General features: G+C 50.3%; 1 protein-coding gene across 2 annotated transcripts in view; it reads right to left on the bottom strand.

Moving 5' to 3' along the window:
- Positions 1-7,504, bottom strand: part of Vang (Strabismus domain-containing protein Vang) — a 111,807-nt gene extending 104,303 nt beyond the window's left edge. Inside the window, exon 1 of one of the 2 annotated variants that reach the window (XM_077627683.1) lies at positions 6,949-7,504. The gene's annotated coding sequence lies outside the window, so the exon portion shown is untranslated. The remainder of the gene's footprint in view (positions 1-6,948) is intronic. The other variant, XM_077627685.1, reaches the window with a different exon arrangement.
- Between the last annotated feature and the right edge of the window lie 6,264 nt (positions 7,505-13,768).

Below are 13,768 nucleotides of genomic sequence, written 5' to 3'. Positions count from 1 at the left end.
CACAGTGCGATAGGTGCCCACGTATCACGGTTTATTGTTCAGAGCCCAATTAAGGAACCTGCAAGAAGTTACAGAAGATAAATGTGCAGATCTACCACAATCTATTAGAAGTAAGCACAGGTGAACTTTAACAAGATGACCATGCGGGCCAGGTGGCGTGAATCGAACAAACTGTTACCAGCAAACAGACATGGGTCACTAGAAGAAGGAGTACACGGGACAGCGCTGTCCCGTGTACTCCTTCTTCTGGCGATCCCGTCTATTCGCTGGTACCAATATGTTCGATTAAGCATACGTGATTTCTTCCTCTACGCATCGGTAAAAAAGTAGGGTTTTCCCGCCGCCATCATTCAAGACTACATACTGCAGTCAGGACACTGCCATGATTACCTGGCCGAGGCCTAACGAAAAAGTGTTCGGGCATTAACATTTCGGAGTGCGTTCGGCCGCCCTGAGTTCGAAATGAACCCGGGGCCCTGCACCACAGCTTGTCTCAGACTGGCGAAGAGAAGAGGCGTAGCCATGACATATAAAATTAATTGATTAGCCCTGCATCGCGCATGACCGAGAGGCCAAGCCCTAAAGCCGTGCTCGGTGTACCAGGCTACGCAAAGGCGCACACACGGTCCGCGCACCGGCATCCAAGAAGCAATAATAATAATAATAATTGGTTTTGGGGGAAAGGAAGTGGCGCGGTATCTGCATCGTATATCGTTGGACACCTGAACCGCGCTGTAAGGGAAGTGATAAAGGAGGGAGTGAAAGAAGAAAGAGGTGCCGTAGTGGAGGGCTCCGGAATAATTTCGGCCACCTTTAACGTGTACTGACATCGCACAGCCCTCGGGCGCCTTACGATGTCAGTGCACGTTAAAGATCCCCACGATGTTTCTGCGGGAACGATGCTTGTTCGAACACTGGGAGGCGAAGCAAGGTAGCATGCTCGGCGCTCATCCCCTCGCACTTTGTACACGCGGTCGTCTGCCGTCAGCGTGCGACCCAGATGCCCGCTGACCAGTGGCCGCGGCACGAAAATGGTCCATTGTGTGCGCACGGGCGTCTTCGCGCTCTGTCCAGCCGTCAGGCACACACCCAGACGTGCAGATTGAGACGCGTAACGGCCGACGTCTTCTTCTGGCCCGTCGACACCGCCCCACCGAGGGAGCGAGCATGAGCAAGTCGTTGTGAATAATCCACTGACCCTGAGCACGGCTGAACTGCGCATGATTTGTACGTCTCTACACGTCGACAGTGGGCGCATCTTGTGCAGGATTATGAGCAGGTAGTTGGTTTGTGCGGAACTCGATACAGTGCGATTTATTGATATCGGATATGTGGTATACCTGAAGTTCAATCTACCAATTTTAATCATCGTATTACGCGGGAAGTGGTAGCCGATTTCAACTACGGATGTCAGCATCTCCTTCGATCCCGCTAAATAAACGAAAATGAAAAGAAAACGCGCTCCAGCACGCTTAGGGGCGAGAAAATGGGCCGCGAGTAGTAGTAAAAAAAAAAGAAGAAAAAGCACAAAACGAAACAAATAACGCGCAAGTTTCGGCGCTGCAACACCCAAACGTTTTGATGAAACAGCTCGGAGCAAGAGAAGGGAGTCGCCTCTGCGAGACATCGACAGCAAATAAACTGCAGTGGCGCACACACATCCACGCAGACACAAACGAGAGATGGAGGCTGTACCAGCATCCGCAACCCGAAAAACGTGAGCGCCTTTTTTCCGCACTGGGCAAACCAGCAGCCCTCGGGAGCCGGATTATCGAACCAAGCCGGAGTAAGAGAAATTGTAGAGCAATACCTCGCACCGCTTCGATGCAGCGTATAGGCGCGGTTTAGGATCGAACGCTACTGCCGGGCAGCTCTGAATTTAGTTTTTTAATTTGCAATACGAAGCACAGAACACGGGCAGCCACTGCGAGCGAGGTCAGGACGGAGGAGGTGCGGCCACAGGACGAGCGCCGACCTAGGAGTACAATGGGGCAGACGTCGATCCCCCCGCCGATCGAGGCGGCGGTGGACAGGGAAGCCCGAGGCGCCATCGATCAAGCCACGTAACGACGCCGCACAGGGGGAGAGGGGAGGCCAGTCGCACCTTTCCAGCGCCCGTCAACCAACGAACCGAGAGGAAAGGCGCAGCAGGAGCGGTCGCCGGTGGGCCAGCCAGGGTACGGAGAGAGAGCCATAGGCCGATTAGGAACGGTTGCCACTGCCAGCGAGCAGCAGCAACGCCGACCACAGCGCTCATACAGCCCATCGGTCTTGTATGGCGGCGGCTCTGCCCTTTGCAACAAACTGGCGAGGCCAGCCGAACTACGGGCCGCGCGCATACGCGCATAGCGCATACAGTAAAGCGCGTCGGTTAACCCAGTTCTCTGGTGGCCGCGTCTGCGCCAGTTTTCGACCGGCTGCGGCGGAGGCCGGTACGTAACCACCGCTGCCGACGCCGCCTGCAAGCCATGCGCGCGGACAGGTAGAACCACTTCGCCCTCGGTCGATGTCAGAAGACCCACGCGCCAACTCCGCGCCCTGACAATCTGGATGGCGCGGTGGGTCGAAAGAGGTGACGGCCACAGTTTGGCCACGACGCATTTCGACGAACGTGCAGTGGTGCGTGTCCTGGAAAACGCGCACAGTCGAACCGTGCAATGACGAGAACTCCGTTTCTTCCTTGAGAGAGGGAGACTCGTTTGGGGGATAGCGCAGAGCAAGCCCTCTGGTAAATCTTGCGCCTGGTTACGACTAGAAAAAGCCTTCATCCTCGACTCAACTCAGCTGACGACGATGACGAAATATTTCTCGGCGAGGAGTGTACTGCCAAAAACAGGGACGCGAAAGATTTCGAACAAGCCAGTCGCGCAAATGAAGCGCTGGCTCTTTGCCGGCAGGTAGCGGACACCTCAACCATGCTGTGAAATGAAAATCGCTTCTGAGGGAAGGAAATGGCGCAGTAACTGTCTCACGTCATGGTGCACATCTCAACCAGGCCGTAAGGAAAGGGAGGAAGGCGGGAGTGAAAGAAGAAAGATATGCCTAATTGGACTAACACGGACAGTTGAGCGAGTTGGTACATCATTTTAAAACTTTCGAAAGCGCTGCTACAGGGAACACCAAGAGAAAGAAAACGAAGGACAAGCGCTTGTCCTTGGTTTTCTTTCTCTTGGTGTCCCCTGTAGCAGCGCTTTCGAAAGTTTTAAAATGCCGAGTTGGAGGGTTCCGATTTCGACCATCTGGGATTCTTTGACTCGCACTGACGTCGGTCAGCACAAGGGCATCCTTAGCGCTTTGCCTCCATCGAAACACGGCCGGCACGGCGCGTATAGAGCGCTTCAGCATAACGCCCCTCAATTGGCACAGTGCTTTCCACGTGTCATCAGTTTCCGCAACGTGCATGCTGCGGGACAGCAGGTACGGCCCTGCTTCCGCGAGACGCGGGTCACCATTGCGGCGGATCGTCAGCGCTAATCTAGGCACAGACTAAGGATAAGGTTAGTAGAGCTGGCGGGAAAGAGAAGCGGCTGGCAACCGAAAACTGCATTTCTGAAATCCTGTCAATGCAGACTGAAACGCTTTCTGCGCTGTCCTGTGTTCCTCGCGTCATTCAGCGGTCTCATGTGATGGCGCAGTCTTTCTCTTCACCTTTACGTGATAAGGGCGGAACTTGAACAAGCGCGTGCGGGCACCATGGTACTACACGCGGGGAAGGTCGAGACAAAAGCCCACGAAGGAATCTCTTCCGGATTCATTCAACCGCCTTGCCTCCTACTCTCCCTTTGCACCCCCCCCCCCCCCACCTTTTTTTATCCCGCGATAGATAAAGTGTCTCACCTTCCGCTGCATGTTCGCAGGATTGCGTGGCCTTGGGGTAACACTCAGCAAGCAGCGTACGTAGCATGGCTTTTACCATGTAGTATCGCAGAGTCGCCGTACACCACGAACCCCAATTCTGCTTTCACTCCGAATATGACGGGTCCGCTATGGACACAGCCTCGCTATAGTTCAGGCCTAGTGCGAAAATCAACAGAAGAAAGGTAAGAAGCAAAGGTCGGCAAAATATCTGAATAAAGCGAGAGGCCGCATAAATTATTGCCAACCGACTCAAAAAGCCTACCAACTCAAAGAAGAGACGAGGAAAAGGAAATGACGGGGCCGCCGCTAACTATAAACCGCCCTTACATGAAGACACACCACGCGGTTAAACACTGGGCAAACACGAGCGCACGCAGGAAAGAACGCAAGGAAGCACATAAGCAAGCACGCACTAAAAAAAGGCTAAAGGCGCACTAACGAAAGCTAACAGTTGGCACTCATTGTAACGAATGGGCTCAGAAAGGTTGTTAACACAATATTTAAGGCCCTTCCTGCTAATACAGAGCGTTCAGCACCTCCACAGCAGCTGAAATCATACCTTTGTCCCAGAATTTCGGTTAAGCTTTGAAAGACGATGTGAATGGGAGCCATAGCACTATCTGCAGTTGATGCTCGCGACTGCACTCTTCTAAATACCAGCCTGTTGGGTCAACGTAGTGAGCCAGACTTTATGCAAGTCCCATCCTTGGCGATCCTAAGCTACGGGCTACTATTCTTCCGTGCGTACAGCAGGCAAGATTGTTTGCATAGTGCACAACAGACTTCTGACACTTTCGCTTAATGTTCTGCACACCGTTTCATCGTATTAAAACGTTTGCATGGAGTGTTCTCCAGAACAAGAATTGGGAGTAGCCATCAGTACACCATCGCTTCCCTCTCCCTGCTTCACGCTAGGGAATTTCTTGCACCGGAAAAGCACCACGGAAACGGTGCTTCCTACCGCGAACGCCACACCAGCACGATTTCATAACTGACACAATCGCGACAAACTCCCTCTTGAGGAAAAGCGAACAGGCATCGCCATCGACCAGAGGCTCCTCTGAACGGGTTGGAGAAAGACAATGACTCCGGAACAATGGGAATCGGAAGACGGCGCACTGAAAAGCGATAAGCGCCGCCCACACGCACGAGTGGTCCTGAAGCCGAGACACAGAATTTCACTTCGACTGCAGCGCTGATCTGGCTGCGTTGCAAATGGGGATCGCAAGCGTCTAACAAGGCGCAATCGACGGCCCCTACTCCATCCAGTCTGTCAGCATTCCTAGACCAAGGCTGTAGGCAACCACATCATACACAAAGTATAAGCTTGCTTATAGGGCCCGCCCAGTTTGGCGTGTCTTCGCGTTGAGCCCTTACTAGGCACTCTTGCTTTGTTAACACATCCTTCTGTTCGCAAAGTCCCCTGCCCATCCCGGCTGAGTCAGTTGCACATTACGAAGCGAATGGCGTCAGTGACACTGTGCCAGCCCTACCACAAGCGAAATATGCACGGACTGACTGATTGACAACTATTGATTGATTAGCGTGCACTGACATCGCGCAGTATACAGGCCTCAAGAATTTCGCCTCCATCGAAATTCGACCGCCACGGCCGAGATCGAACCCGCGTCTTTCCGGTCAGGAGCCGAGCGCTTAAGCACTGAGCCACCGCGGCGGCTGTGCGTTTGGAGGCGAAACACAAAAGGCACCCGTGTGCTGTGCGATGTCAGTGCACGCTAAATACTCCCAGGTGGTCGAATTTATGCCAGTGCCCTCCACTGCGGCACCTCTTTGTCTTTCCTCTTTCACTCCCACCCTCCTTACTTCTCTTATGGCGTGGTTGAGGTGTCCACCTAGAAGTGAGAAAGTTACCGCACCTTTCATTTCCTAATAACCAATCAACCAGTCACGTTAGCAACCCCGAGTGTGCTAAATTAATTCAGAGGCCTCCACTACGCCGCCCCTGAAAGCTGATGTATCGCTTCGGGACGTTAAAGCCTAAAATTCATTTTTTTAGATCAGCCAAGTATTTTCGTATCGTTCAGAAAGATCTTGCGGGACCAGGCATACAGCCAAGCATTGTGCAAACAAATCTCGCGCAAGCACTTGACAAACAGTGGATACACAAAGTGAGCGCCAGTGAGGAACACTTTATATCGCTTTTCAACCGTAGCATACGAAATCGAGGAATAGCGGTGTAAAGGCGAACGCGCCGCGGTGGTCAGTGGTTAGGGCGCTCGGCTACTGAGCCAGAGTTCCCGAGTTCAAACCCGGCCGCGTTCCCTCGAAACGCAAAAGGCGGCCGCGCGCTGTGCGATGTCAGTGCACGTTAAAGATCCCAAGGTGGTCGAAATTATTCCGGTGATCTCCACTACGGCAACTCTTTCTTCGCTCCCTACTTTATCCCTTCCCTTACGGCGCGGTTCAGGTGTCCACCGAAATGTGACACACACACACTGCGCCATTTCCTTTCGTCAAAAACCATTTAATTTGTTTATAAAGGCGAGATTAAGCGTCATGCTGTAAGCATTGTGCAGGGCAAACTTCATAAACACCACTTAGGAGATGGGTTCCGTTGCGCACAAAAAGAAAAGGAAAACGGTAATGTAAAAGAGGTCAAAAGGCGCGGACGCGGTTCACGTGCACAAGCGCCCGTGCACCTGCCTCGCGTCTGTTCGCATGCCAGATGCGAAGCGCGCGAACCGGCAGCGCTTGCGCCAGCCCGGGCGCTATTACGATAAAATTACCCGCGAATTACAGATCGTGATACGGTTGCTAACGTCTGGAGCAGTCGCCCACCCAGTGTAGACGTAGGTACCTACAAACTCTTGAGAACTGGATCTCTGTGCAATGCACAAAACACGGTTCGCTGCATAAATACTGAACGCAGCCAAGCTACGCACACGGAGGACTACGATCGCCAGCAAATACTTTTGTCGCAGGCCGATCTACATCTCAAACTGGCAGACTCCGAGACTACGGCAAACAGTCACTGTAATTAAGAGCGGAGGTGCTCCGAGCGAGCTTTGAATGCACCAAAATAACGATCTGAGGATACAACACGTGCGCCAAAAGGTGTACCACACTTACCAGCGAGACGTCGGGCGTCGGAGGTGGAGGTAAGTGGCACGCCGGTTACAGTCGATGCGTTAAAGCTGCCGACGAGTGGAAACGTCAAGTGAAGAGGAATTCTTCGCGCGCCCGTAATCCGAGGCGGTGCGCGTCCAGACACCCGCGCCACGCACACACTCGCCCTCCGGAGAGAGGCGCAGGGAGCCGTACAGAGCGAGGCTCTCACAAAATTCTCCAAGTGGAGGCGACGGGCGCGAAGATCAGACGAAATCCAGAGCACGCTCCGTCGCTCCAAACAACGACGCCGTCCGGTCGCCAGCGACCATTTTGAAGCTCGCGGACGGACGCCGCGTCTCCGGCGGTCGTCGGGCGCGCTGCCAACCGTTCGCTCAGCCACTTGTTTGCATCCTCCGAGTTTGAGCCCGACTGTCGGTTCTAACGCTGGCAAGACGCCGGGGGCATCGCACCGACACGCACACAAACCACAAATGCGACAACCGGCAGCAGCACTCCAGCGCCGTTCCAACGCGAGCGCTCCGGCCTCCGCACTCCGGTTCCCGGTCGCCCGTCTCTCGCTGCCGGCGACGCTGCACTTCGCGTTCTTTTCCACAGGCGGCGCGCACATCGCAAGCGATGCCGCTGCTCTCATTGGATGCCGCGTTCCGGCTTTGCTCTGCACTCTCCTCGAGAGAGGAACGCCTCCTCGCTTTTGCGCTTGGTGCATTGAGGAGAATAAAGCCTACAGGAGCCGTCAGACGTGCTATGCCGGAAAGGAGGTTGTTTCGGCATCGGAACCGCGATTTTCAGCAGCGAAAAGGCCATATGGAGGGAGCCTGATTTATGACAGGATTTGCTCTAACCCGACGTCCGTGCCCCTCTGCTTCCCTTATTTTTTTCTCCGATTTCTTAGTAAACGACGCGCTCTTCTCACATATGGTGGCACTCGTGCACGTTCGGTCAGTGGTTGATTTATGCCCTTCCGCCGCCCTGTCCGACAATTTCTCAGGACTTGGGTGCTGACAGGGTGATAAATTACGGGCTATGCTGGAGGAGAAAATTATTATAATGATATTATTAAAGCCGGTTTACGGGCCCGCTCCGGGATACGAGACCGTATAACTTTCGCCCAGACTGCGTGACAAATGCGGGTTCTCGCAGCTTGCTGCTGCTCCCCAAGCCTTTGGGAAATGGGCGTGTCGCGAGGTTTGGTTGCAGTCGTAAACAACCCAAATCTCTGCTGAATCCCTGCACTGCACGTCACGTAACGGGGTATACAATCCGTGCAGATTATTCTCTGCAAGGAACTAGGATTTCTAAAACGTACAACAGCTAGCGTTGTTTGCGCACACGGGCAAATACACTACTGCACTTGATACTGCGTTGCGTTGCGCTTGAAAATCTTCACGGGCATGAAAAACCCAGCTCGACTGCACCGGTTTTCCTGAAAAAAATCGTTGAAAAGCAAGGGTGCCAAAACATTTCATTCGGCACGCAACCAGCTCCACAGGAAGTGATGAAAACGGACAGTGCGCTCCTTGTAAGAATTCCGGAAGGTTGCAATCTACGCCGCGAGCACGAAAGTGTCTCCCACTTTATTACCTCTTCCGCACCCCGCAAGGAATTTATTGAGAAGGCATAAAAGGGCACAGCGCTTTGTGCTGTTTCAGGTGACATTATTTTCGCGACGTTCATGCACACGCTTACTTCCGTTTCAAGTTTTGTTTTTGCAACAGAGGGCTTGCATGTAATGTTGAGGCACCGGTTAGCCTCTAATAACGCAAGCACCCAAACCAACTTCAATAGGAAGTACAAAGATAAGTATATCTGCATGAAAGGAGGGCGCCTGTTCGAAGCACGATGCTTTTATGCACATATTTAAGCAGAGTCTTTCTAAGCTTTTGCGTGATGTGCAGTGCCCAGACGCAGTTCGCACTGCGTGCCACCAGCGAGGCCACACAGCACAGCCACATGTCTCCAGTGTAGTTCTTCGGCAGGGGCCAACCGCCAGGAACCATAGTTCCGTCTAGGAAGCATCAACGGATTAAGAGGTGCCCTTTTTTTATTCGCGAAGAAAGCACCGCAGCCAGTCCGGAACCATAAGCTCGACTATGGTTACTTGGGCGATTGGGTTTACGTCTTTCGCTGACCAATGCCTTCTTTCATCTATCTCCTCAGTGGCGCGCGGTTGACACTGCGCCGCGAGCTAGCACCGTGAGAGCTTGTGATAGCAGCTTATACTCACAAAGTGAGCGTTTTGAGAAGCAGTATAGCTTGTTTATAATCATGCCAGATACAAAACGGTCGAGTATATACCAGGTCGACCTTCTCAAAACGCTTCTGCTTGCGTACATCTAGTTCACGTGCACAGCTTTCAAAAGCAATAAAGGTGTACCTCCCATAGACAGGATTTTAAGCCTTATAGGCCGTTATTTCCTAACGCAGTACATAGGGTAAGAATATTACGTCGCACTGCGACGCCAGTAATGAGCTAGTCCAAAAGGCAGGAGGGATGCTCGAAGGCAGAGCAACTTGGGCCGGCGCCTCGTCTTTCGTCTCGTTATCCGCATGGACGCTTCTCCGTAGAACTTGCCACCGTGCTTGTCTTGTGGAAAAGCTTGCTTGCAAAGCAATATCTCGATTATTTTGTTACAATTGTATAAATAATTTCTTAAAGAAAATAGGAGAGCTGCAAAATACATTGAAAAAAGATTAACCACATTCTGTCGCCGTACATGGCGGGCCGGAAATTATTGGAACAATCAAACAAGAGCACAGTCAAGTTATACACTTATGTTTTGCGACCTACCGGGAAAGACGCAGCAGCTGTGGTATTATGCTCACCAGAGAAGCTTGCTTTCAAAATTTTGCACGAACTGCCCAATAAGGCCAAGTCAGAGGCCAGTATATCATGTGTAAATGGCTCAGTGAAACTGGCAACAGAAGCGCTCCAACTCCAACGTGTGCCCTTGACATCGACATGTCCGCTCGACTCTGCCGAAGTTGCAAGTGCGTGTTGTCGGACTTGTAAAAGGACTATAGACACCTAATTTTTGGGTCCGTGTTTTATTTTTTGTAATGACGCGTAAGGCATTATTATGCATGGATTACCACCTGGTATTCTCCTGAGACCACTAAATAATTTATTACCGCATTTCTTTCTCGCGCTGTTCCGGTCTCGATTTTAACAGCCTAGTGAGCACTGTGACGTTAACGTGTGCTTACAGGTCACGCGAGACATGAAAAAAACTTCAATATAATCAAACATCCTATGGGACTGCACAAAATTCCCCGACGAGGCTTCTAAAAGCAAAACGATTCCGCCGCGACTCGCGGCTGCGACGGAATGCTCTGACCGTGACGTGCAAACCTGGGCCGTCCAGCAGGTCTCGGCGGCTCTTGAGCGACAAAGGCCTCAGATCCTCCGCTGAGTTGCCGCCTGGGCCCCCGTCACGGCGCCATTAGGTCATGATGCCATTAGGCCATGACGTAAATAAAGTTGTTCCTCCTCCTCCTCAATATAATCGCTGCTTCCACATTCATTTTCATTCCGGCTCTTGAGGAAGCCTGGTTTCAGCACTGTGGCGAATTAAAACGATGGAGCAGCGATTATATAGACGTTTTTCTATACCTCACGTGACACAAAAGCACTCTTTGACGTCACAGCAGTCGTTCGGTTATTGAAACCGAAACTGAAACAGCATTAAAGAAAAAATCGATTAGAAATTATTTAGCGGTCGTAAGCGAATATCACGGGGTGATTCATGCCTAGTAGTGTCTTCCGCACCGTTGCGGAGAATAAGTGGCGTCACCAATCAATTACCAGTTGGGTTGCTACATCGATTTACTATGAGGGCCGCCATCTTGAATTCCTCGGACTTGGAACATTTCACGCCGACGAGAGGTGGTAGCAGACCCCAAGAAATCGAGAAATGTGATGAGTAAGTGCAAACGCTCTTAAGGGGCTCTGAAACACCTTCCGAGGAGACGACATGAACTTGCTCAATCACTGCATTGTGTTGCCATGAACACCTGAGCCAAATAATACCCATATCAACTGTTATGAAAATCTGAGCCGAATAATACACATACACGGAGCAGAGAACCCACAATCATGCGCGAAAGTTGGCGAGCCCTTCCCGGCGACTTTTTCATGCTCGCACCCTCCTCCGTCGCTCGCATCTACGTATACATGTTGAGAGGTGGCTACTGGTTAGATTCTTTCAGACGTCGGGCAGCTACCATGGTCGCGGCCAATAAGCCGCGTAGCCCCGGCGGGTCAGGAAGCTCTCCGCCAGAGGTGGGTACGGCGGAGGATCGCCGACCTTCCAGCGTGCAAAACGTGACGAGAGGAGAGGGAAAAGCGCGAAGACGCTGAAATTCAAGTTTTGACTACATATAACTCTGTTTCTAGAAAGCGCATTAAAAGATCCTTCTTGGGCAATATTCGTGAAGCGGCGTGCTTTAACATTTCAGGTATATCGCAACTTTTTAGAGCTCTTTCAGAGCCCCTTTAACGCACCTACTCCAAAACTGCATTAAGAGGCAGAAAAGAGAAAGCTTTACTGGCATTGAAGGGTGGAGACCCCAGCCGGCAATGTCACTCTCACCTGCTACTTCACTCTGGGGTATGGACAAGAGGAGGGAGAGATAGTGAGGGAGAGGAAGCAGGAGATGCTATGATGCCGTAATATGATGAGCTGCAGGCACGTAACTATAATAATAATAATAATTGGCTTTGGGGGAAAGGAAATGGCGCAGTATCTGTCTCATATATCGTTGGACACCTGAACCGCGCCGTAAGGGAAGGGATAAAGGAGGGAGTGAAAGCAGAAAGGAAGGAAGAGGTGCCGTAGTGGAGGGCTCCGGAATAATTTCGACCACCTGGGGATCTTTAACATACACTGACATCGCACAGCACACGGGCGCCTTAGCGTTTTTCCTCCATAAAAACGCAGCCGCCGCGGTCGGGTTCGATCCCGGGAACTCTGGATGAGTAGTCGAGCGCCCTAACCACTGAGCCAACGCGGCGGGGCACACGTAACTATATTTTTTTTTTTTCCGTAAGGGGCCCAAGACACTTTTTTTGTATCGGGAATTTTAGGAGGCGGAGCATTTGCGGTGCGCTGTCAACGAGACACTTCTTGGAGGATAGGGGGAGGGGATGATCTTGATTTGTGGAAAGAGGGGGAAGGGGCGGACACCCTGAGGCCCCCTCTTGAATACGTGCCTGTAATCAACTACATTCGCATACGCCTTCGTGGCTATAGTCCGCCTGTCACTATAGTCAACAACGGTGTATGTAAATCGTGCCATTTTGTCAACAAGATTATGTCCCTCTTGAGTTTTCAATAATCAATGGGTCTAAGTCTTACAGGGAAGTGTGTATGCGCGAGAAAAAAAAAATCACCACCTGAAATTTTCGCAGCGTTCGCATGGAATAACCGTTTGTCATTTTAAACAGATTTGTGTAGCCGATCGAACAGAAACTAGAATTTCGGCTGTTTATACAGCAATCGAATATGCTGTCTACGCTTCGAATTGTGGCATGTATAATAATAATTATAAACACCTTTATTTTCAGACAACATATATTTTTTCTTTAAGACAGGTCTGCGAAAGCCATTTAGGCTTGTAAGGAAGTACTCGGCAGTCGGTGAATGACAAATATATTGAAAAACAGGAGTCACAAAGCAAGAAAACAAAGATAAACCGTAATATGAAAAGGAAACAAGAAAAATAAAACAGATTAAATAACCGACATATAGGTTTTTAAGAAGTTCCTTAATTGTGACAGCGAAGAAACAGAAAAGATCGAATCAGGCAAAGAATTAAAAATTTTGGGTATGTAATAATTACGAGTGAAGTGGCCATAATGAGTGTAGCAGCGAGGTACCGTAAAATGGGCGTGCTGTCGGAAAGGACGAACAGGAATGAAAGGAACCAAAAATTCACTCTCCCAAAAGTGAGCACGAATAACTACATGATGGAAGAGGGCATCAATAGAGGGCAGCTGTAAAAAAAGAAAATAAATTGCAGCCAGGTGAAACATCCGTGTTGTATGCCACGGATCGAAGGATGTTCCTTCGTATAGCATTTAATTTCATTCACCATGTCTTTGAGCAGTGATAATACACAGTGACTCCATATCTCAGGATACCATAAATAAGAGCATGTGCAATAAGCTTGCGAGTCAGAAAAGGTAATAAATATCAAACATTGTATAGCACACATGATAAACCATGAAGCTTGTTACATAATACGGTAAGATGACTGTTCCAAGACATATATCTGTCAAAAAGTATACCAAGGTACTTGACACTATTTGAAAAAATTAATAGGAATGCAACAACAACTAAGACAATGCGAAGAATGTGAAAACAATGTTTCAACAAAGGAAATCTTTTTATGGGGATTAGAAAACAAATGAGTTTAGTTTTTTCTTGATTAATTGAAATAGAATTATTTAAGAACCGGTCCATAACATGCACCACATCTGTTCTAAGAGCCTCCATGGCCAGAGGCAGCTAAGCATTTGTTGACAACAATAGCGTGTCAGCGGCGTATTGAAAAATGTAACATTTTGTTACAGCATTTAATAAATCATTTTCAAACAAATTGAAAAGCAAAGGCGATAAAACAGAGCCCCGTGGAACACCTGCCGACAAAAATGATTCAGAACTTCGATGCCCACTTACTTCAACAACTTGAGCCCGATTAGAAAAATAGTCTTTCAGCAAATCATTAAAAGGACCCCTAAACCCTATGACATCAAGTTCATCTAGCAGAAGGTCATGCCGAACACAATCGAAAAGTATGTTAGCGTCCAAAAACAAACCAC

This window comes from Amblyomma americanum, chromosome 6 (genome assembly GCF_052857255.1).
Source record: "Amblyomma americanum isolate KBUSLIRL-KWMA chromosome 6, ASM5285725v1, whole genome shotgun sequence".
Taxonomy (NCBI): Eukaryota; Metazoa; Arthropoda; class Arachnida; order Ixodida; family Ixodidae; genus Amblyomma; species Amblyomma americanum.
The sequence above is the reverse complement of the archived record's forward strand: the minus strand, read 5'-3'. Positions and strand labels throughout refer to the sequence as shown.